At 41.5% G+C, this 21,306-nt stretch overlaps 1 long non-coding RNA gene across 2 annotated transcripts in view; it reads left to right on the forward strand.

Moving 5' to 3' along the window:
- LOC131516774 (uncharacterized) overlaps positions 1–21,306 on the forward strand; it is a 134,719-nt gene that overhangs the window by 101,798 nt on the left and 11,615 nt on the right. Inside the window, exon 4 of one of the 2 annotated variants that reach the window (XR_009264231.1) lies at positions 13,576–13,644. This is a non-coding gene — a long non-coding RNA (uncharacterized LOC131516774). Of the gene's footprint in view, positions 1–13,575; positions 14,066–21,306 lie in introns of those variants that run through there. The other variant, XR_009264230.1, reaches the window with a different exon arrangement.

A 21,306-nucleotide genomic window follows, 5' to 3' on the forward strand; every position in this document is an offset into this window, starting at 1 on the left:
GCTGGAAGCTTAACTATTCTAATTTGGAATCTAATCTGGAAGCTTAACTATTCTACAGTAATCAGAATGGAAGCAAAGGAAATCATCATGGAAACTAAGAACTGTCACGTTTTAGATTTTCTGGAAAAGAAAGTATAACATAATTTTTTTATTAGTTGTGAAATTTTCCAAATGTTCCAGTCATTAACAGTCCGTAAAGTAACCTGAAACTATAATAGGAAGCTTCATTTGCCAACTTTACTTTCAGAAAGTCATTCTTTGAGTAATATGTTTCTGAACCAAAATTCAAAATAAATAAAAAAGGGTATAGTAAAATGTGATCTCATATCCCACTCCTTGGCTTCCCAGCTCCCTGTCCCAGGCCAACCATCTTATATAATTATATAGTATACCATTTATTTATATATATTTATATAATCACCCCTTACTTATATAATTCTTCCAGAGGTGGTCTTAGTGGTTAAGCACACAAAAAAGTGTGTAAGTACACAAACACATATGCACATACTATCTCTTTTTCCTTCAAATAGCGGTATACTACGCAACATTCTGTATTGGTTTTCACTTACCAGTATCTTAGAGGCTATTCCCTGTAAGGTTTGTTTATTTATTAGTTTTTTGATTTTTTAATTTTTTAAAAAATTTTTATTTAATTTTATTTTTTAAATAGTTTCATTTTTAATATTTGTTTTGAGAGAGAGCACGTGCAAGCATGCAAGCAGGGGAAGGGTAGAGAGAGAGGGTGAGAGAGAATGCCAAGCAGACTCAGCACTCTTAGTGCAGAGCTCAACATGGGGGCTTGATCTTATAAACCAGGAGCCATGACCTGAACTGAAATCAAGAGGTGGATGCTGAAGCTACTGAGCCTCCCTGGCACCCTTAATTTTTTATTTAAGAGTGAGAAAGAGTGAGCTGAGGATGGACAGAAAGAGAGGGAGAGAGAGAATCTTAAGCAGGGCTCAATCTCATGACTGTGAGATCATGGTCTGAGCCAAAATCAAGAGTCAGACACTTAACTGAGCCACCCAGGCCACCCTATTTCCTATAAGTATTGAGTGCTACATTATTATTTTTAAAAACTGCAGAGCATTCTGTTGTTTGAATGTATATAATTTATTTGACCAATTAATAAATTAAAAAGTACTTATTAATTCATTGAAGATCACATTTATGTTGTTTCCAATCCTGGCTATTAAAATAATATTGCAATTAATATTTTTATATTCATTAAGATAACTAAGAAACAATGAAAACACTGCACCTGTGCAAGTATAACCATAAAAGAAATTGCCAGAAGTGTCTTTCTGGGTCTAGTGGTAAGGGCATTTTAAATCTTCATGGCTATTGCTAAATTGTTCTCCATGTATACTAAATTGCTTTTTCTCTATTTATACTCTCTCATTTCTATTAATGTATATAAATGTCCCTTTGAACTGTGGCCAATTTTATAACACATAGAAGCTTAACAAAGTTTCTGTATAAAGTCAACTTAGTAGAATTAACATTGACATTGTCAAATAAGCTGAATATTTCCATTTAAAAAATGTTGGACATTTGACCTAAGGCTAGACTTAGCCTCAGGCATAAGGAAATGAAATAAATCACTCTATATAGTATGATTTGAAAGGCCCAGGAGACCTACTTGGTAATATTTTCTTAATATTTTCTGTGGACTGAATATTTGAGTCTCTGGCTTCCCCCCAAATGCATATGTTAAAATCTCAATCCCCACCGTGATAGTGTTTGGAGATGAGACCTTTGGGAGTTCTCCTATATTTCTCTTTTATCCAGATCAAGAAACTGAGGCTTAGATGTTAACAAGTTTATTCAAGATCACCAGGTCTAGGATTCAGGAATTCTTTCTTTTATATTATTGCTCCTGGTCCCTTCCATTACTTTCTTTTGTTCTGAGAGCCAGATTGCTTGTGGCATGCAAAAAGTAAATACTCTTCCTGGTTCTTTTCTTCCTTCCTTCTCTGAAATTGTGGGTTCAAAGATTATATTTTAAGGTATACTTTTCCTAATGCATGAAATATCCAAAAAAGGTGAAAGAAAAAATTTTATGAATTGAGTCAAAAAGTAATATACAAGTGTTGTTCATTTTCCTAAACACGGAATATAGTAAATCATAAAATCGTTTCAATGGACATTGAAAACGAATATTCCTGAGGCAGTATACAGAATTGTAGAATTTCCACACTGCAGCACTTGGATTGATGGCCAGTTTGGTTTAAGAGTCAGGGATTATCCATTTCAAAAAGAGAGAAGTTAAGATGGCTATATGTAAGAAACTTTTTCTTATGGTCCAGGCATCTGTTGAATTGTCATGATCATCTTAATCCACTTTGTTGAAACACTATTTTATTTGATTTCAGTGAAGTCTTGTTATTGAAAAAAGTGGCAATGAAAATCCTGAAATTCCTGGAAAAGACTTAACCAAAGCCACTGAGGAAAAGAGGAAAAGCTGGACAATACAAAGTGATTCAGAAAAGAGTGTTAGCTGTAGAGACTTGGCCTTTGACAATAGACTTGACCTTCCTTCCTCAAGAAAAAATTCAGAGTCATTTTTTGTCACCAGCATCTTTACCTCTGGCACATCCTTTATTCCTTCAACAGTAAACTGAAAAAGATTTCGTGTGTATAGACCTTCCTGGAGGACAGGGGGATGCATTCTGGCTACTTTCCGATTATTTAGTGAATATCATGTGTTAGAGCAGAGGTTGGTACACTTTTCCTGTAAAGACCAGATAGCAAATATTTTAGCCTTGTGGGGGCCACATGGTTTCTGTTGCAACTATTCAACCCTGAATGCAGAAGACATTCAACTTTGAAAGGGAATACATAGAAACAAATGGGTGTAGTTGTGTCGAATACACATTTCTTTCAATAGTCAGAGAGAGTTGGATTTGGTCCATGGACTAGTTTGCCAACTCTTGTTTTAGAGGATGGATAACTTTCTAGTCTTTCATTATTTTATTGATACATTCATCCAGTGTTTGTTGGTCATTGCCAGGTACTGTGATTTACTGTATTCTAAACTTTACTTTGTTTTAATAGAAGAGAACCAGATAAGCATCTTTACCAAGCAAATTAACAATGGCAACAATATCTGAAAGATTTAATTTGCGTTAGAAACTGAGGATTAGCCAACACTTATACTGAAACGGGTTCTTTGGTTCTAAGCGTAAAGTAATTTTATATATAATCACAATACCATTAGTCTATATTGAAGGTCTGCTTGAATACAGTAGAGCAGGATTAAATACAGTGTGTGTAGGAGCACCTGGGTGGCTCAGTTGGTTAAGCATCCAACTTCAGCTCAGGTCATGAACTCACGGTTCGTGAGTTCGAGCCCCACATGGGGCTCTGTGCTGACAGCTCAGAGCTTGGAACCTGCTTCGGATTCTGTGTCTCCCTCTTTCTCTGTTCCTCCTCCACTCACACTCTGTATCTCTCTCTCTCTCTCTCTCTCTCTCTCTCTCTCTCAAAAATAAATAAAGATTAAAAAATAAAAAAAAATACAGTGTGTGTATTTCACATAACTCAAGGGTATGTATACGGGTCAAAGACAGTGATAGTTTGGCAATGCTATGTAACAATATTTGTAATAAAATATAATGTTATATTTTAAGTCTATTCACACATTAATATTAAGGATAAAGTGTACTCACACATAAATAATATGTATGCAGGGCTTACAATGCAAAGCCAATGCACATATTATTAAGTCACAATTTTGAGAGTTTTCCAGGTCCTTGAAGCTAGTATTATCTCAGCCACCTTCCCCTCTTATAGTTTAGTATGTTCTCCTGTCAAAGGTATGGTGTGTATGGGGAAAAAAAGAGAGGAATATCTATTTCTGGCTGAAAGGGAGAGCACTGGGTCACAAGCTTTCCAGAGTAGAAAATGTAGAACACTTGTTAACATTTTCCATAAGTCCAGTAAAACTCGATTATCAAAATTTGACAAAGTATAAGAAAAAAATTTCACAGGCTAACTTCTCTCATGGTCACGGATATAAAAGTAATTAATAAAATGTTAGCAAAATGAATTCAGTGACATATGAAAATGATTTGATGTCATGGCCAACTTGAGTTTATTTTAGCAATGGAAGGTTAGCTTACCGCTCGACAATTGACATCATTACCACATAAGTATTACAAAAGAGAAGAACCATATACTTATATAAATGGATACAGAAAATATTTGATAAAATGAAACCCCCACTTATTGCTAAAATAATCATAAAAAAGACTCAGCATTTAAAGATCTAAGGGGAACATTATTAATTTTAAAGTATTAAAAGGTGTTTTACCTGGTATGCAGTATTGAACAATTACATCATTTATCACCATTTCCATTCAACCTGTATTAGAAGTCACCAGTGCAGTAAGTCAAAAAAAATGAAATCATAAAAATGGGAATATAAGTAAATAAACTGGTATTATTTGTGTGTATAGAGGATTTAAAGAATCTATAGGTAAACTATTAAAATTAATATAAAAATTCAGTGACTTTAAGAAAGTCACTGAATACAAAGTAAACGTACACAAATTAATTGCATTTCTATATGTCTGCAACAAGGAACTGGAATTTAAAATATGAAAAAGCAATTAGAGCATCAACAACATTAAATATGCAGGAATGAACATATGAAAAGAAATGCCAACACTCTAACCAGAATATTAAAAATCTTACTGACAGAAAGTAAAGAAGATGTAAGTAAATGGGGGAAATCCTTTATGGGTTGAAAGACTGGATCATATATGACTTCCTTGGAGGTAAGAGGAAAAGTAAATTTTTTTTTTTTTTTTAAATAGGCAAGTTGGGGAAAGATGTTAACATGCTTTATCTGTACAGTTTGAGTAGCTCCAGTTCAATGTAAGATTGTAGAACACTAAGCCCTGGGCACTTGGACTGTAGAGATGTTGTGTGTATGTGTGCACAGGGAGCACAGCCACTTAACACAGATTCAGTATTATCTTACAATGGCATTGGTGAAGCAAAACAGAATGTATACAGGGCTATAGATACATGATGGGAGAATGGTGCATTTTACCAGAAGTTGAAGTGTCCAGGAGAAGATATTAAGATAGTGACATTTGTTCTGGTTCAGAGATGAACCAGAATTTTCCAAGTGGATAGTATGTGTGCATGTGTGTGTTTGTGCACCGTTTGGGGTTTGACTGGGAGCAGAGCATGTGGGATTCCCAGGCAAAGGGATTTGCATAAAAAATGGCACAAGGGAGTTCAGGGAATGTATGTATGTTACAAAGCTGTAAGGCTAGGAGTATTATAATAGCTTCAGATGAAGTCAGAAAACTAGTTTAGGATCTGTTATGAACGACATCCAGCCTTGTTAATCAACTTTTCTATCCATGGGTTACTCTTCAAACTGGATCGTGCATAAGAATTATTTCCATATGTGTTTAACGTGCAGATTCCAAGGCCATATCTCCAGAAATTCTGGTTTAGTAGATATGGAAGCTTAAATTTGACCTCAGTGGCCCTTGAACATCGGTTTGAACACAACCCTTTCAAGCAAGGCAGTTTTCCAAGCAGGTGTTTTTCAGATAACACAGCACAGGTGTGGAGATTGAGTTCATGTGGGGGTTGGGAGGCAGCAGGGGCGATATGAGGCAAAAAAAGAAAAACTTATTACACTAGCTCAAATAAGAGATGACTTTAATCAGTCACTTGTAAAGTGTTAAAAGGTCTTTAATGGGTCTGGTGGCTTGCTTTGTGGTGAACACCATGAGTGAGGGAAACTAACCCTTGTGGTGTTTTGTAGCCCCCTTGTGCCCAGCATGTGCCCTATCATTCCAAAGCTGGTGTTTTTGAGTAAATGCAGGATATGGCCTCCCCACCTCAGCAAGATTTTAAGGGCATATATATTTCATTTTTTGGATTCTCCAGTTTCTCCTCATTTCTCTTTCCCCATCTTGGATTTGGTGACACCACCTTCCTGGTGACAGTGTCCTTGGGTGTCCCTGACCCTTGCCAGGCTTACTTGAGTCTGTCCTGGCCTCTTCTGTGCTATTGAGTCTCCCCTCTTTCCTCCCCTCTCCTTCCCTCCTCTCCAGAAGTTTTTCTGCAGGTGTTCTCCCTGCGTGAAACTAATCAACCATCGAGTGCTTCCAGGACCCTGATTTATCAGTTGGTACTGATGTAATAATGTATTGTAATGAGCCTTCCACTGAGCAACATGTGTAGATGCACTAATGATGCAATAAGGAATAAACCTGAAGGCTGAAATTCTGGTGACTGCATGTTCACTGATGAACCATCAGTGCATCTAGCCTCATGCCTGGCATATGTGTTTTAAATACAGAGTTGGAGAATTCATGATGAAATGTGTGAATGAATAAATACATTTCAGGACAGGCAAGACTTTGAGCATATTGTGTCCTCCCAGGAAACCAGCACAAAGTCTGCCTTGTAGGTAGCGAGTGCAAAGATGAACCTCAGCTCAGAGACTCTCAGCGCCTGCCCCCACCCCCTTCTGCACCCCCACCTCCACCCCCACCCCAAGGGGACTAAAGGAGCTCTGGTTAGCAAGGTAGATCCTGGCAGCCGGAGCCCAGAGCATTCATTCCAGACTGCTCCCTAGACATACACACCCTTCTGACTTTTGGAAATGACAACTTCTATTTGAGGCTGAACATTACTTTTAATTTATGGAGATTTGCTGGGTTGGATTTCAGATATTTCCTAGGATTTTGGAGTCCAACATTTGTTCTTTGGATTTAAAGATGAAATAATGAAGATATAATCCAGGCAAAGCTTCTGCCTCTGGGAGAAGATCTATACACAGGATCCCTGAGTAAGTGCTGGAGACGGCAGGGATTGACATGCTGACTCTTGGCAAAGCCGGCTTGGCCCTTGGGTGTGGATGAGCAGCCAGGAAGAGCTGGGTAGGGTCTCGGCAGCCACAGACCCCAGCTTTCGCAGGAGGAGCTTGAAACCCCTATGGCCCTCTGCCGTGCATTCTCTGTGGCAAATTCAGGAAAGGGATTAAGTAAGACTCTCTTCCTCTTCTCCCTGCTCCCCAATTTAGACATCAGTATGGTAAAACGATCATTTGAAATGAAAACCCCTTAATGAATATTAAACTTTCTCTTTTTTGCCACAAATTAGTTTAACATTCCTTGGAGCCTCTGCCCCCCTCCTTATTTTAAGAACTTTCACATTTTAATGTCAAAACAACTCCAAGAAGTAGGAACAGTTTGCCCATAGATCCTGACTCTGGGAGGCTAACCTGTTTTGCAGTCAGACTCCCGTGGTTGGGGTGTTTAGGGTTAGTTTTAACACGCTGTGTCTTGCATCAGCTTGGGGTTGGTTTTCCATTTCAGAACACATCTCCAGTTTCATGTAGATTTAAAGTTATCACTCTTCAGTATTAGTTGGCTCTCCACAGAGAGTTATTTGTCCTATCTGTGTTCTTTGTGATCCTGGGGGTTTTTCTTGACTGATGTGAGCCTCAATTCCTCACCTGCATAATGTAGACAGTATTGCTAGCTTCCTGGTGAAGTAGCTTTGAGGATTACATTAAAAGAATATGTTTAAAGCACTTAACACAATGCCTGGCACACATAAGTCATTCAATAAAGTTAGCCTCATAGCGATGCTGAACTGACTACAATACTAAACAGAAAATCACTGTTCCTCCTGAAGAAAAATATCATGTAAGGTTTTATTTTTTTATTTTTTATTAAAAAAAATTTTTTTGACATTTATTTATTTTTGAGACAGGGAGAGACAGAGCATGAACTGGGGAGGGTCAGAGAAAGGGAGACACAGAATCTGAAACAGGCTCCAGGCTCTGAGGGGTCAGCACAGAGCCCGACGCAGGGCTCAAACTCACGGACCGCCAGATCATGACCTGAGCCGAAGTCGGCCGCTTAACCGACTGAGCCACCCAGGTGCCCCTCATGTAAGGTTTTAATGTGTGCTGTCAAAGCCCACGTCACATTGTATTATACTTAGTTACATAAATGCGTGACCCTCTCCTCCGTTAGACTGTATTCCTTCTGGGCAAGATGGCGGTACATTAAGCTCCAAAGGCCAGGGTTAGCATGGAGCCAACCACATGTTCACATTTAAAAACCACTATTGGGTTAAAAGCCAAAGTGTGGCAGTCAGGAAGTCCTGGGCTTTAATCCTGTAGATTCCTTGGCAAGTTACCTCTCTGAGTGTTGATGCTCTCATGTATAAAATGGAGATGATAATACCTCCCTTGCTGAGTCATTCTGAACATTAAGGAGGCAATGGATGGCAGTGTTTAGTCAGGCACTGGGCTGTCAGGGTGTGTGCTAAATAAATTATAGTTTATAACGACTAAGGAAGAAGTTGACAGCATGTCTTTTTTTAAACACTGTATGCTTTTTCTCTCTGCTGCATAACCCCTTTATTTTCAGTGACATGAGAAACCTGTCAGAGCCTTGCCTTGCGGAAAGGAGTCCTTTCTTCCTGGGGTGAGAGATGAGAGCCCTGAGGAAAACACTGCATACATAGGACCTTAGGTGTCCTTGGTGTTCAAGCAGTGAAGTCTCTACCACCAACCTCCTACTCTGGGCCCGGCCATTTTTCTGGGCCGCAGGCAGCATGAAAATGTTAATCTGATAATGCCACCCTACTGCTTTAAATCACTTATGACATGCCATTGTTCTTGGGATAGATAGAACTCCAGGCCCCATATTGGTCCCTATACACCTTTCTTCTTCCTCTTCAATTACTCTCTTTCCTCTCTCTCCTCTAACCATATCTGCCTTCTTCCCATTCCGCTCACCACAAGACTTTTGCACATGTTGTCCTTGTGTTCAGCACTTACTTTTATTCCCTCGTTGATTGATTAATTCTTATTTATCCTTCAGATCTTAGCCTAAAGCTTGCCTCCTCAAAGAAGCCTTCCCTGATCAATCTGAAATGGTCAGATTTTACTATTGCGTGCTCTCACGGCATCGAATACCTATCTTTGTAATGTTATTTACAGCCACGGTTTTATATTTGGTAATTTTTAACCCACGTAGAATCTTATACTTTTTGTATGAGTATTTGATTACTCTCTGTCTTAGTCCATTTGGGCTGCTATGACAAAATATCACAGACTTGGTTGCTTGTAAACAACAAACATTTATTGCTTACACTTCTAGACTAGAAGTCCAAGATCAGCATGCCAACCTGGTCAGATTCTAGTTAGGGCCCTCCTCCTATCAAACACTTCCTGCTGTGTCCTCACATGGTAAAAGGTTCTAGGGAGTCTATAAGGTCACTTTTATAGGAGCACTAATCCCATCCACGAGGGTTCTACTCTCATGACCTGATCATCTCCCACAGGCCCCACATCCTAATACCAGAAATTTGGGGGGTTAAGACTCCAATATGTGAATTTTGGGAATGATACAGATATTCAGATCACAGCGCCATCCATCTCCTACGATATACTATGGGATCTGTGAGGTAAAAGGTCTCCTTCTATTTTGTACATTACCATATCAAAGACTCATCTTCAGGGGCGCCTGGGTGGCTCAGTCGGTTAAGCGTCGGACTCTGGCTCAGGTCATGATCTCGCGGTCCGTGAGTTTGAGCCCCGTGTCGGGCTCTGTGCTGACAGCTCAGAGCCTGGAGCCTGTTTCAAGTTCTGTGTCTCCCTCTCTCTCTGACCCTCCCCCATTCATGCTCTGTCTCTCTCTGTCTCAAAAATAAATAAAACGTTAAAAAAAAAAAAGACTCATCTTCAGCAGCCTACACCGGCATGGCCCTACCAGTTATTAAACTGCTGGAATAATTCAATGCCAGTAGACAAAAAACTGGCCCCTAAAGCCCCTGAATGCCCTCTCCCCTCCTCCCTGCTCTGCCCCAGCTGCCCTGGTCACTCACCTGAAAAGCCTGGGATGTCCCCACAATTTAACAACAAATGGAATAATCTAGCAACAGCAGTGCTCCTCAAAACCCTGGTCCAACACTCTGGCTGGTGCCCACATCATGCCCCTGTCTCACTCATTCCTGACTGTTTTGAATGTCACTCTCTTTTATTGTCAGTAACCACAGAGCAGCCACATGGTAAGTGTTTGATAAACATTTATTGAGTGAAGTGTATGATTACTGCAAAGGAGATGTGGACATGGCTGCAGAGTGGGACTCAGCTGGCCCTGCAGTTGTGACAAGGGCTGTGGCTCTGTTTCCTTATCTAAAGGGTCCCAGGAGCTTCTCAGCAGAGGTGTTTCTTCTAACTATGCATACCATCCCTATAATGTCTGGTTTTTGAGGCCTCAGATCCAAACCAGGGAATGCTGCAATTGAGGGGTTAGGGGAGGAGTGGAATGAGGGGGAAAAAGGGCCAAGGGCAAGTTCAAATTCTCTCCTCCTCTGAATCTCTGGACCTCTGAATGTTTGCTCCATGATGGAGGGATGAGTTGACAGGAATAATGAGAATTGCTTCCTCCAGACAGCAGTGCCTTAGGCCAACCCCCTTATTTCCCTATATGAAATAATTAAATTTTGACACAGTTTAGCACATTTCTTTGTTTCTTGGGTCAGGAAACAGGCATCTCAGAGCATAGCTGCCCAGGGGATATGGAAGAGGGGGCAAAATGAAGTGCAGTGTTTGGTCTCTGTCGGAAAAGTGTGCTAATTATGAAGGTGAAGACAGAGGGCAGGGAAAGAATTCAGGTTGCACCTCAAGGGAATCTCTATTTCACAATCCATGGGGGTAAAGCCCCTTTAGCTGGCCTGCCATGGCAGCTGGGAATCCTGCAGTGATAAAACTTGCAGTAAGGCAAAGGAGTGACTGCCTTCAACTCTCAGACCTTTGCCTCTGGGTGACTTCCATCAGGAGAAGTGGTCAGAAGACACAGGGTTATAGAAGAAACATTTGTAAGTCAAACAACAGCATTCATGAGTAAGCCTCAGGTCCAACCTTACTTGGATCTCATTTATTGTAAGTGGGGATAAAAAGGCGAATGAATTATAATTTTTGCTCTCAGGGACTTTGGTTCAAAAGGGAAGATGATAGTGCATAAAGATAATCATATTGAGTATGGAAGAGTCATGTGCCCAAGGAGTTTAGACACCAGAAACATTTTCTATAGGGCAGATGATGCTTCATGGGGAAGGTACCATTTGGGGTTTGAAGGCTATGTGGGTTTGGCTATGTTACGATGAAGGAGAGACTGTTCTAAGTGTTTAGGGGAGTAGTGACCTGATCCGAGCTGTAACTAGTGCACTGGGTGGGTTCAGGGTGGGAGGGGAGAAAAATGTGAGGCAAAGGGTGATAATTCTACTGGTTGGGGCCACAGCAATTGAAAGGCCTAAAAGGTGGTGGTTGGCTGGAGAACTGCCTACTCACACAGGCTTTGACACACAATTAGTCTTGGGAGGAAGCTTGGGAGAAGGAGGCTGTGAAAAAAGGAAAGTCTGAAGTCTAGGTGAAAGTCTGGAAGAATGGCAGAGCCATTTTCATAAATATGAGACCCCAGAAAAACAAAAAGTATAGATGAAGAGGTCCCATTGAGTTTGGTATAGTTTTTGTTGCACTTAAGAAGCTAACAGGATGGAGGATGAAGAATATCACGTGGGCATTTAGAGTGGAAGACAAGCTGAGGGTGAAGGTTAGGAGTGAGCTTCACATTTGGGGGTGAAGTATATAAGGTGAAAGAGGCCCCAGGCAATGATAGATTGCCCAAGGATAGACTCCAGAGAGCAAATGGGCCATAAGCATGTATTAACAGCAATCCCAAGGAAATAGGCATGGGGGTCCGGGAATTCCTGGGGCATCCCTGGTCACTGGTTTTGCATGTGACCACCAGGGGAGGTGAACTGGGAGAAGTAGGTCTAGAAGCTGAGAAGGTTGAGCAGTATCTAGTCCCAGATTGCTGAGGAAGTTCCTGGGTTTTAGCATGGAAGTTCCAGAGTCTCAGGAAACCCCGCCAATCTCAGGAAAATGAGACAGCTGATCACTCTCTGTATGTCAGACCTCACTGATGAGAACCCTGCCATAAAATTCTAGCATAAATAAACTGTCTCGCCTTCTTACCAAAGGATGAAACCTTTCTTGTCGAGGCAAATGTGCATGAGAAAAGCAACTTTGTTCACAGGTCACTCAGCAGCCCTGCCATGTGTCCAAAAGATGAAGTTTTACTTGGATGAAGCTGATCAAATTTTCCACCTAAGGGCCAGTGTTCTTACTTGAGACTTGTAAAATGGGCTCCAGCTTTGGGGAAAAATGGACAGACCATTCATGTTTTGATGTTTGCGTCTATGAGCTTGACAAGAATGGGTTTTTCACTATTGGGTGTTCTTCTTTTGTTGTGCATGTCACCTGGTTGGACTGTGGGCCTTGGTAACGGGTGAGTGACAGAAGAGACATAAGAAGAACGTCAAGAAATATGAAATTTGATATTCAAGGCTTCAACTTGAAAGAAAACTCAGTGCAAGCGGATGTGTTCAACCAAGGTCCCCCTGCCTCACTTAATGGAAATAAGCCAACAACCATTTTTGTTCTTCCATGCATGGTGGCTCTTTGGAAAACTCTTATCAAAATTATCTACGCAAAAACACTAGATGCTTTTGATATGTTCAGCTCCAAACTAGGCTATGTGGGAGAGTAAAATAGAAGAAGGAGAAGGAGAAGGTGATTGTAGATTGCTTGTTTTAAGTAATGACATAGAGGAAAATATACTTGACACAAGCAGAGAACAATGTGAAAGAAAATCTGAAAATTTTCCATCTTGTGAGGCATAAAAAAATAGGTGCTCTAGGAATTCAGAAGAGGAAGTGTGGGTCGGTGAAGTCCTTGAGGACTTCATGGAGGAAGGGGAGCTTTTGCTAACCTTATAGAAAAGAGGAAGCTGTGTGAGGTTCTTACTTCATTCTCTGGTAGGGCCCAGCTTCACCTCTATTTCTTTGTTTTTGCTTTATCACTAATGACTGTGTTTAAAACATGATAGATCAGGTGCTAGGTGGGAACAGAAGTTTCAACTTGTTTCTCTTCCCTGCAGTCATTCCCAGGTTGATGAACAAACTCTAGCTTGTTTTTTATTCAATTTCCAAACTTTCAATCCAGCCATGTACCATTGCGTAGATATTGGTGTCATTAGTTTTTGTGTTATATTGAAAATGATGAGAGTTTCCAGTGTTTCTTTTTTCTCTCTCTTATGTTTGCTGAGGCAGAGGAGTTGGAATCATATTTCTAAGAATCGTTCATTTTCCTGCTACAGTCCAATGAGATAAGATTGACTTTACTCTTCATCTTGTCAGTATTTGGTCATTTTCTCAAGTTATACCAAAAAAAAAAAAAAACAAAAAACACATGGGATTCAGTTTGACCCTGTTTGGCTTATGTTTCTGGATAATCTAATGTTTAGAAAATGACCCTGTCAGGCCCTTCCTTAGCTGGGACAACTGGGCTTGAGCTGGGTGCCACAGAGCTTGAGTTCAACAGCCTGCAAGGCAAAAGCTGAGAGCTCTTGAGTGACTCACTCTGATTTCCTTGTGGGGCCCAGTTTGCACCACTTTCTTGGTAAAGCAAACCTCTTCAGAACATGTCACAATCACTGTGTCCTTCATTTTTTGCAGAAAAGAGGAAATGCAATTAGACACGAAGCTTATTGGAAGAAGGCTTAGAAATGGAGTGGACATACAAAAGTGAGTCCAAGAGCCTGCATGGGTGGTACATGATGGCAGTGATGGGGCTGTGGGGAAAAGTAGGGGAATAAGACAGTACCCCTCTTCCAAGGCAATGGAAAGGGGCAACCAAAGGGCTGTGGGGCACTCCACACAGAGTGATGAAACACCATTCACTCTTTATGTGTGTCTTTCACTAAACTTGCAAGGTTGGGCAAATAGTGTGGTTCCTCCCTGAAGGTTGATGTCCCAACCTTTGTGTTGGCTTAGTGTGACTAACATGGAGAAATGTTAGAAGTAAAGAACTTTGGTGAGTCTTGACTCAAGAGGCTGCTTGAAAACCACCACGACTGAATTCCTAGTTGTTAACATTGCGTATCCTATCCTGTTCACGCTCAGTGCCTGGCATGTAACAAATGCTTGTTGATCGAATGAATAAATGCATGGGACTCATGAAAGAACTGTTTCTTTTTTTAATGTTTATTTATTTATTTTGAGAGAGAGAGAGAGAGAGAGAGAGAGAGAGAGAGAGCACAAAGTGGGGGAGGGGCAGAGAGAAGGAGAGAAACAATCCCAAGCAGGCTCCGTGTTATCAGCGTGGAGCCTGACACAAGGCTCGATCCCACAACTGTGAGATCATGACCTAAGCCAAAATCAAAAGTTGGATACTTGGCCAACTGAGCTACCCGGGCGCCCTAAAAGAACTATTTTTTGAAGGAAAGGGGATGAATAACAGGCTTGCCCTTTTCTTGGCAGCCATTACAATGAATACTCTCAAACATAAAGATCGATCAAATATTCCAGCCATGTCAGCTGCCCATCATCATCTTCCCCATGCCTGCCTCCTCATTCTCTAGACTTAAGCATGGTTAGGTGAGAATAACTCACAATATCTTAAAAATGTGACAGAGTGGGTCTTTGATCTAAATGTTTTTATTGAGCCAGCTTTTTTAGTGAGTTCAGTTAATGTCGCTATGGACACAAAGGATGGATTCAAGCTTTGCCTTCTGCATCTGACTTGTCCATTGCCACTTGCCACAGAGGGAAAGCGTTAGGAGTTCAAGGCCCTTTTTTGTTTACTTCAGAGTCCTCCTGCTGCTCCATTAGATGCCTGTCTAGAATTGCAGAGAACAGACGTTGGGACTTGAAAAGTTGCATATGCTGATGTGTCCGGGGCTTTGTTATCATTTTGTGGAAAGTCTTGCACTGCTCTTAAAGTTCGTCAAAAATTATGTTTTCACCACCTCAGGGGGACCAACCCAAACATTTGCTAAATTTCTGCCTGAATTGTTTGGAATCTTTTTATGGATGAAAGATGCGTGCTTCACAACCTCCTCACTGCTGGACCTGGGTGATAAGATTTCCTTTGGCTTAAATACACACACACACACACACATACACACACACGCATGCACATACAGTACAAGTGGGAGGAATCCCTGACGGAGATATAGCAATGTTGTCAAAAGAAATGACTCTTATAAATAAATAAATAAATAAACAAACAAACAAACAAACAAACAAATATGTAGGCTCAGAGCAGTTGGAGACATAACCTGGACCAAGTCAGTTCTGACCTAGGCCTGGAGAGCTTCTGTTCAATTCTGGTTAGATTTAACTCCTATTTACAGTGACAGGGAGTGGATATAAGTGTCATCTGGCTCACATTAGGAGTCTTGTCTCCCGCAACAGAACCTGTTGTACCAGGAAGAACTGAAAACTCTGGGTCGAAGTTTAATGACTGGGCTCAGGCTAGATAAGTGAATAACACTGAATTCATGTCCAACTTTTGCCAGAGAGTCAGTGCCTTTCAGCAAACGCCAAACAAAACAAGCACATGATTGAGGGTTTGTCCAGCACTTCCCCACCCCACCTTCAGAAAGGCCTTCCCGGATAGTTCTTCAAATACATCTGATGGCTATTGGCCTACAGTTACCACGTAGGTGATACTTTGGCCAGATTATATTATCCTTCAGGAAATTTATTTACCACTAACAGAACAAAATGGAACATACATCCAGGGCCCGAGGGCATCTGCTTAGCAGATAATCGTAGCAATAAAAATTAATCTCTCCCTTTAGCAACCTTGGACCTGTAAAGAAAATGGTGAGAACAATATCTCTGAAGGCTGCCAGACCAAAAAGATGAGTCTTGTCCATTGTGAAAAGAATATCCTCCCTGTCTGGATGTCTGTTTTTGTTAGGAATCATATGTTTTTCTTATGTGAACTTGTGACCCAATAATAAACTACCTGGCTATTAAACCTGCTTTCCATCCTAAACCTTTCGCCTAGGCCTGCTGTGAATAGGTGTGCCTCTGCTTGTAGCCCGAGCCCGTTGCCTACCCTAGCTTTAAGCATTTGTTCTAGGGTACTGCAAGCACCCTTCCGCTGCCATTTGACCTCGTGTTCCTGGCTGGCATATGGACAGTGGAGAACAAAGAGAAGATCCGACCCCTAGCTGCCTCTGGCAGGGCTGATTCTGACCCACGTTTATCCTCTGGTTCGTGTAGCGTGGATGCTTCATGAGTCCAGCTTGGCAAGCACTGTGGCCTTTCCATGTGAGCAAGTTTCAAGCTGGTTGTGGTTCTGGCTTGCTCTATGCCGTTCACTGAAGGGGTTTCTACGTACATCTCAGAACCCCATGTCGACCCCAAAACCTGAGAACTGCAAAAAGGCCTCAAATTAGTTTCCTTTCTATTTCTTTCAGGCTGGTCTGTGGGCCCCTCATTTGTACACATATGGCCCAGGCCCTCAGTAACTTCTCCTGTTGGACTCTCAAGAGTCTTAAACAATTTTCATGCTATTCCCTTCCCCTGAAACAATCGTTCCTAGGTCTTCTTCTCATGGCTGGATCCTTCTTTTCCTTTAGGACTTGATGTCTTCTGAGAGGCTTTCTCTGACTGAGCTGCCACCGTGCTGTTTGCAATTTTCTATCAGAGCACTACGTTCATTTTCTTTGAACCGCTTATCACAATTAGTTTGATGTATATGTCTATTTGTTTACTGCCTTTCTCTCCGAATAGAGAGTAAACTACCAAGTCTCTGTTATTCATTGCTTTACATCTAGCACTTAGCACACAGTAGGTTGTCAATAAATATACGCTGATTGAATGGATGAATGAGGCTATTATCAGCCCCTGAAAGTGACCAGAACCCTACTTCGGTTTTCCCAGAAAATTTCAGAAAACAACTTTGTTTCAGAAAACAACTTTGTCTCTCTCTACCTAAATTAGGAGAGTGGAGAGAAGAGTTAGTGTAAGAAGGAATAGCAAGACACTTCCAGGGAGACTTTCATTGCTGTCCAAGAAAAATATTGGTAGGCTAAGCTAACACCCTTGTGCCCAGACATGTCTGCCCCTACGAGCCACCCTGCCAACATTTCCCACTCTGCCTGGTGAGGCAGCTTGTGCCAGAAGCCCCTGTCTCCCTTTATGGTTAACTATTAGAGTTGACTGATGTTGGCACCTCGTTTATCCCCTGGCATCCTTACAGCAAGAATTAATCATCCCAATGAGACTTGTTTATGTGCTCAATTGATTTTGATAGTTCTGGTGCCTTCAGCAGGGGCAGCCCCTTTGGATAGAGCTTGTGGAGGGCCCGGTTGTTTCTCTGTTCTGCTACCCATGATGCTCTGAGTGACGTCGATTCAACTCTGTTCAATTCTGTCCAACCCAACCCAATCCAATTTTTACTGAACTCCTACAATGTAGGAAAATGCTGGTTGCTGAATCCATTCACTAAGGCATATGAGGATTTCTTCAATCCCCCAGAAGTGAGGTTGGCTGGGCTCATTGAGAACTTGTAGGTGCGGTGCCTCTCTCTAGATCTCAGGACCTTGCTGGAGAGTGATGCTGTGACTGCTTGTTTTCTGCAGCTGCAGAGTGACCAGTTCTGTCAGGACATGGCCCAAGGAAGGTCAGTTGAACCAATGGCCTTTTTAGTGTCCCTTCCCCCCCCCCCCCATTTCTCTCTTCTTGTCTCCAGCCCTGATACTTTCTTTCCTGCTCTTTCTTCTCTGCAAGGTGCACATTGACACATTCAGGGATATCTGTCCCCACCTGGGCTGTGGGTCATGGTAGAATCTGTCCTGAGCCAGAGATTCTACCTCAAAACCTTACTCATTATTTCCTTCATTATAATTCATTTCAAGTGATTGCTTTTGTTATAAATTTACTATGATGTCTTTCAAAAGTCTTAACTGAGTTCATATAATGGGCCAGGTACTCTGAACCTTGCTTTCAAAATAATTCACAATGAGTTAAAGAAAATAGATGCTTAAACAAGCAAACATCAAGCAAAACAAGTCCTCATGTTTTTATTTTACGTATGTATGTACACATATGTGGATGTGTATATACAGTGTTCTACGAGGGCTGTTGTCAGACCCTGAAAATTCTAAGTCAGGAAAATTCCAAATTCAGGACGAAGTCCCTGAATTAGTTCTTCTTGCCATATTTCTGGGTAGTAAGAATTTAGCTCTTTACATAAGGGGTTGTAAATTCAATTGCCTACATGACTGAGGTTATGAAATGACCTGGTCAGAAATGAAATAAGTTGTAGGACTTTGGTGTTTTGGAGAGAGCATGCCCAGTCCAAGGAGGTCAGTGGCTACCTGAAGTTGTCTGATGATTGTTATTCAATAATGAAAACCATGAAAATGAAATAATGAAAACAATAAAAAACCACTATGGCCATATATTTTCATTGTTCAGGAGAGCAAGGAGACCTGGATTTCTCATGTGACATTTCCCAATATTTGAATCCATGCCAAAGGCAATAAACAAACAAACAAACAAATAAATAAATAAATAAATAAATTTTAAAAATCCATCCTGGGTCAAAATATAGCTCATAGTCACCAATTTGTAAGACTTATTTATGAACATTTTAGCTCACCTGCAAACCATGTGGGTTAATTTCATGGGTTTTCAGGTACTCTGTGTTAATTCATCTCATGAGGCCTAGGGTCCTGAGCTACTATTTGTCACTGGCTGTTCTTTGATCATCCATTATTCTCCCCAAGATTCACCTGACTTGCTGCTATTCACGTACTGAGGCCTCACAAGATGCCTCCGCAAATCACTCATAGTCCTGTAGTTGCTTTGAGTAGCTCTGGCTTTCGTTTTCTCTTCCTTTCTATCTGACTTTTTGTGAATTCTGCCTTCCCAGGTTCTGCTGTAGACTCTCCTTTTCTTTTCCTCATTTCCTGCACTCTCCTTATGTCCTGGCAGAGACTGACTAGCTATTTATGAAAACTGTTTGTTCTTCTTCCTGGGCACCTGACTGGATCTCTGGATTCCTGGGTACATTTCCCCATCTTCTTTGAAGTTAGAGGAGACCATGTGGACTGTGTGACCAGTGATATGTGCATGAACTGACCCAGACTACCTCCTGCATGCAGTACTGCCCCCTGCTCCACCTTTCCTTTCCTTCTCCAGTGGCTTGATGCACATAACCATGGCAACCTTAAAAGCCAAGAGTTGAATATGGGAGGGCCACAAAATGGAAGAATCTTGGATCCCTGAATTAATACTTTTAATATTTGTGGCGGGGGCGGGGGGGAGCTGCCTGTTGCACAGAACCTCCTGTTTTCTACTTTGCATGAGTGAGAAATTAACTGTTGCTGCTTTTGAGTCATTATCTGTTAGATGTGTGCTAGCAACTATTAGATGCCAGCTAGACTGAAAGCAGCATAAAATCAGAGACGCTGCTCTCGTGGCTTTTTCCTAGCTGTATTCCCAGAATGCTAACACAGGAGCAGACACACCAGTGGTGCTCAGTAAATGCTTCCAGAATGAAGGAATGAATGAGCAAATGAAATGAATGTCTCCATAGAACTTCAGAGCTGGTAGGGACTGAGGTATTATACATCCCTGTTATCATACTGTAACAATTAAAGAAATGAAGGCTCGCAGAGAGGAAGTGACCTGTCCAAGGTCCAAAAACTAGTTAATTCCAGAACAGGGATCGGCAAACAGAGAGCCTCAGTCTGTTGTCCTTCACCATCCGTGCTTCCCTCCATGGTAACCATAGTAAATCAGCAGTTGCTAAGCAAAGAAAGGGATACTTTCATGCCTTAACTTCTAAGGTCTCAATGAGAATGAGTTGCATCGTCCCGCAGTGCACGTGTGAAATATGTTGCGAGCGGGCCATTCTGCTTTGCTGGGTCTTCATGGGAAACCCCTTTGTACATCACATAGCAGGAAGCCCGTGTAAGTGTTGTCTGATCTGCAGCTTGTACAGTTAGGGAAGCCATCCTCCAACAAGTGGACTTGAAAGGGTTTTACAGAAAGGGTTGGATCTGGTGTGGGGGATAAAGTCTTGGAGTAGAATGCTGTGTATACCAAAGCTCCGAGTCTGCAGAGTCTGCTGTGTGCAGCTGCAGTAGTCGCAGCAAAACGAGGCACGGTCTGACTAAAGGGCTGTTGGGGACTTCTCCAAAAAAAAAGGGGACAGATGGATAATAATAAGACTTAAAGATTATATTTGATAACTGGTACTTAGATCTCTTTTATTTGAATGAAAATAATGTGGTAGGCATAAATATCAACTCCATTTCATCTTTTAACCATTTATGTAGAGCACCTTTCCCCACACATACACAGACATATCCCAACCCAACCACTGAAAAACTGGAAGCTTCCCACAAAGACCTTGCAAAACTCAGCTCTTTGATGGAATGACTGAAAAATACAGACTCTTCTGAGGTCATTGCTCTTTGTTGCTGGGTTTATAAATCCATAATTTTGTAACCTATGTCTTTTAACTGTCTTTCAAAGTCAGGTATGTCTTGAAAAGTGCTGGTTGCCACATTAACCCTCACCATGGCATTGACCGTGTCTGCCATGGAACCTCTTCGGATGGCTAGGTAGGATGAGGTGATGGAAGCAGCATTCATGATCATTCATTCTCCTTGAGTGGGACTCCATTGCCAACTTCAAGAACTCAAGGTGGGGGTTAAATGTTTTTCCTAAAAGATGCTTTGTGCTTGCAACTTATTCTTTTGAGGGTACAGTGACTATATTTGATCAGCTGATGCTAGAGAAGGGATAGGTTCTAAACCTGCCGAGATGAGGGATATATCTTCTCGAGTCTGTCCATGTTCAGAATCTTTGGGGCCAAGATGAGACTGGTTTTAATGGGTTGGCATTTTAGTCCCAGTGTGGTAATGACAAGTGCTATGTCACTAGTAATTGTCCCAAGCCAAGGACCATAGTTCAGGAAGCTAGCATGTAGTGATACCTCCAGAGAGTCCTACCCACAACAGCATGGGCTGGGGCACCTGAACTCGTGCCACCCCAGCTAGCACACATCGTTTCTTTACTCCTAAAAGTGAGCCAAATGCTGAGCCCAACACTGGCTCCTGAGAGTCTGAGGGACTTAGTTAAGGGAACCCTGTCCTGTCCATTTCCTAGGGGGACTGCTCTCATAGGTCACCAAGGCAAATGTTTGTTGAATTAAGTGCATAAAAAAGGTAGCTTGCCAGATCCTCAGAATATGTAGGACTTTCCCAGGAGGAGTATCTACAAAGGTAAACGTGGTTGAACTTGAGGAGAGAAGTACAAAGGAGAAGCAGGTGTATGCAATGCTGTGGAAATATTTTAGTGGCCAATTTCTCTGTGCTTACATGTGTCATGAAGTTACCTGTACTGTGAATGTTTGTCTTAATTTGTTCTACCCTG

This window comes from Neofelis nebulosa, chromosome 7 (genome assembly GCF_028018385.1).
Source record: "Neofelis nebulosa isolate mNeoNeb1 chromosome 7, mNeoNeb1.pri, whole genome shotgun sequence".
NCBI classification, from domain to species: Eukaryota; Metazoa; Chordata; class Mammalia; order Carnivora; family Felidae; genus Neofelis; species Neofelis nebulosa.